The sequence below is a fragment of the Neoarius graeffei genome, chromosome 13 (assembly GCF_027579695.1).
Source record: "Neoarius graeffei isolate fNeoGra1 chromosome 13, fNeoGra1.pri, whole genome shotgun sequence".
NCBI lineage: Eukaryota > Metazoa > Chordata > Actinopteri > Siluriformes > Ariidae > Neoarius > Neoarius graeffei.
In genome coordinates, this window is record NC_083581.1 from 22,846,887 (window position 1) to 22,850,808 (window position 3,922).

Sequence of the window (3,922 nt, forward strand, 5' to 3'; positions counted from 1 at the left end):
CAAACCAAATTGCATGCATTACTGCATTACATACAGAGAATATAGGTAAAAGGAAATTATGCATTGACCTTCTGCATGTGATATCATGCGTCCTCGCGCTGAAAGGCTGTATGGCAAAATATAAACATGAACCAAAAAAGCAATAAAGTTCCAGAAATGAAACACTTGGACTAGTCGCTGTTGCCGTCTTCCCCCACCCTCTCCTGGTCACCATCCTCATCCTCCTGGCCATCCATCCGCTGCTCTCTGTTTGGCCACAGATTTTCATCTACATCGCACCGGATGTTTTCCCTTGCGATGCAGCGTGGGAAGAAGCGGCGTGAATGTCTTAGCCAACCCCGACACTGATCGCCTGTGATGTCTTCACAGGCAGCATCCATCGCACTGGGGAGAGACCTCTGATCCCCAATGTGGCGTTCATAAACTCTCCACCTCCAAGCAGAGAAAAACTCTTCAATAGGATTGAGAAACGGAGAATATGGTGGTAAAAACACATTACGCATCCTTGGATGGCTGTTGAACCATGCTCTGATGAGTGGGCCACGGTGAAAGCTCACATTGTCCCACACAATGACAAACTGTGGTAGGTGGGGTGCTTCGAGACCCCTTTCATTTTCGGGGACTAAATCCATATACAGACGGTCCAGGTAGAGGAGGAGCCTCTGAGTGTTGTACGGGCCCAGGCTTGCAATACGTGTGGCCACACCATTGTCAGAAATGGCCGCACACATTGTAATATTTCCCCCTCTTTGACCCGGGACGTCCACTGTGGCCCGCTGGCCAATGATGTTACGTCTGCGCCTGCGGCTCTTGGCCAGATTGAAACCAGCCTCATCTACAAACACCAGGAGATGAGGTGTTTCAATCCCCTCCAATGCAATTATTCTCTACAAAAGAGAAATATAGGTAAAACCAAATCATGTAGATGGGTCATACACAGCAGTAATATGTTCTTCACAAAGTCAATATAACCTGCAGCAGTTCCAAACCTATGCTGGCCTATGCAGAGGTACTCCACGTGGTCTTTGACACAAAATGGAGAAATACTGATCACAGTTTTCTGTTACAGTCGTTAGGCAAAATTCTGTGGTCAGATACTGGATTCCAAAGGCACAGTAAAGATACGGAAAACCCCCCAAACTTTGAACCTCTGCATAGTGTATAGGTTACAATGGTGGAAAACAAATACAGTAATTGACTTACCTGCACATACTGGTACCGCAGTTCTTTCACCCTCTCTGTGTTCCTGTCGAATGGTACCCTGTATATTTGTTTCATGGTCATATGATTTCACTTCAGTACCCGGTCTATGGTTGAGATGCTAATGGAGTTGATATTGTGGAAGATGGATTCGTCTTGAAGGACTGCATTGCGGATCTGTGTGAGTGTGATGGCATTGTTTTGTATAACCATGTTGCAGATGGCTTGTTCCTGGGGATCTGTGAGCAATCTCCTTCTACCGCCCAAAGGAGGCTGTCGCCCAATTCTGCAGATAGACACAGACATGACAATTTGCACTGCAATACTACTCTAAACTGCAACTGTAATTTACTTTATTTTGTCCAATTTACTGTAGTATTTTCTTTGTCACTTTATATACGCAACACTGCATCATACGATTTTGCAGTATGGGCCTACACACATGCGCACATGTGCAGGCGTGCACACACACACACAGCTTTCCTAGAAAAAATTGTAATTCCATCACTGCCTGAGTGCATACCTGTTTTCCCTGCGAAAGGGTTGTATGATGGAGGAGACTGTAGAGCGTGGCACGTTAGGCTGCACTCGGCACCCTGCCTCTGCCATGGTTAGGCCATGATTGACTACATGGTCAATAATGGTGGCTCGAATTTCATCGGGGACAGTGTGATGCCTACGCACTCCTCGCCCTCTTCCCCCTACTCCACCACCACGCATCTGCACCCCTCCTCCTCTTCCTCTTCCTCTCCTTCCTCCTCCTTCTCTTCCTCTTCCCCTTCCTCCAGCTGGAAGTTGTCCTTGTTGAGGTTCCTCCATGTTCACTCTGCAAATAGTACTGGCACCAGGCCAAGCTCTATATACAGTATACATGTATGGCAGCAGTCACAGTCATACACAACACCTGCCAGGTAACTCCACAAACTGTTGGATTGGTCATCTGTGATGTGGGAAACTCCTCCATCGTTAGTCAAAACCTGAATTCACCTGTCACTTATTCACCTGACTGCCATGTATTTATTCCAAAAATCTTCCAAAATCTTCCAAAAATATATATACTATATTGTATTATGTCCTTGACTAATTTTGACAATTGAGCAGACTATTCTGCATATGATGACTTATATGATGAAATTGTTCTGACATGTTTTGGAGGGAACGACCATTACATTGAGAAACAGCTAATTGGGATGGATTACGAACATCTATTAATTTGGAAGTTGTGCTAAATGTGGGATGATTGTGTTAACTGTGGGCCACTTGTACATAACCATTTGCAAGGATGCACTAGACACTTGAGACATGTACAAAGGATTTGCAATTTGATGAAAGCAATGAGAAATGCCAATCTGTTGTGAGAAATTGCAAGTGGGTTTGGGGATTTGTCCATGTTATTTTGAGAATGTCATCTCAGTTTCAAGAAATGAGCCAAACCAATTGAGAAAAACTGTAAATGAGAAGCGTTATGTTTGGAAAAAGGAAAAACACTGCATTCCAGCATAAGAACCTTATCCCCTCTGTCAAACATGGTGGTGGTAGTAGTATCATGGTTTGGGCCTGCTTTGCTGCATCTGGGCCAGGATAGCTTGCCATCATTGATGGAACAATGAATTCTGAATTATACCCACAAATTCTAAAGGAAAATGTCAGGACATCTGTCCATGAACTGAATCTCAGGAGAAGGTGGGTCATGCAGCAAGACAACAACCCTAAGCACACAAGTCGTTCTACAAAGAATGGTTAAAGAAGAATGTTTTGGAATGGCCAAGTCAAAGTCCTGACCTTAATCCCATCGAAATGTTGTGGAAGGACCTGAAGCGAGCAGTTCATGTGAGGAAACCCACCAACATCCCAGAGTTGAAGCTGTTCTGTATGGAGGAATGAGCTAAAATTCCTCCAAGCCAGTGTGCAGGACTGATCAACAGTTACCGCAAATATTTAGTTGCAGTTATGGCTGCACAAGGGGGTCACACCAGATACTGAAAGCAAAGGTTCACATACTTTTGCCACTCAGATACGTAATATTGGATCATATTCCTCAATAAATGACAAAGTATAATATTTTTCTCTCATTTGTTTAACTGGGTTCTCTTTATCAACTTTTAGGACTTGTGTGAAAACCTGATGTTTTAGGTCATATTTATGCAGAAATACAGAAAATTCTAAAGGATTCACAAACTTTCAAGCACCACTGTAATCCAGTTAAGGTGGGGATTGTGCTGCATTAATCATGGTAATCCTAGGACAATGGGTACGTGGGGGTTGTTCATGATGTGAAGCTGGATGGTTTGAGTGGTTACCGGAAATCCTTAGGGTGAGTGGGGCGGTAAGGTGGGTGATGCTGGTTAAGCTGGTGCCATTGAGTGTCAGGACAGTGAGAGGGACGTCAAGAGCAAGTAATAGGATTCCCAGATGCTTGGCAGTGGCGGAGCAGATCAGGTTCCTGTCCACCCCTGAGTCAACGAGGGCCTGGAGGTGGTGATGCTGGTTGTCATGGATAATGATGACAGGAAGTAACGGACGATTAGTGGGGGACTGGTTCCAAGCGTTGCCCACCAGGGCCCCTTGATTCACTGGTGGGCTCATCCTTTTAGCGGGCAGGCTTGGCAGATGTGTCCCAGCTGACCCCAGTAGAAGCAGGCCCCCATGCTCCATCAGCGATGTCGTTCCTCCGCTGACACCCGAACCCAGTCTACCTGCATAGGCGCGACAGACGCGGCAG

At 45.5% G+C, this 3,922-nt stretch overlaps 1 long non-coding RNA gene across 1 annotated transcript; it reads right to left on the reverse strand.

Moving 5' to 3' along the window:
* Nucleotides 1-817: 817 nt before the first annotated feature.
* Nucleotides 818-1,961, reverse strand: LOC132896023 (uncharacterized). Its single transcript, XR_009655909.1, has 3 exons — nt 1,724-1,961; nt 1,204-1,486; nt 818-887 (listed from the first exon to the last, which is right to left on the reverse strand). It is a non-coding gene; the product is annotated as an uncharacterized LOC132896023 (long non-coding RNA).
* Between the last annotated feature and the right edge of the window lie 1,961 nt (nt 1,962-3,922).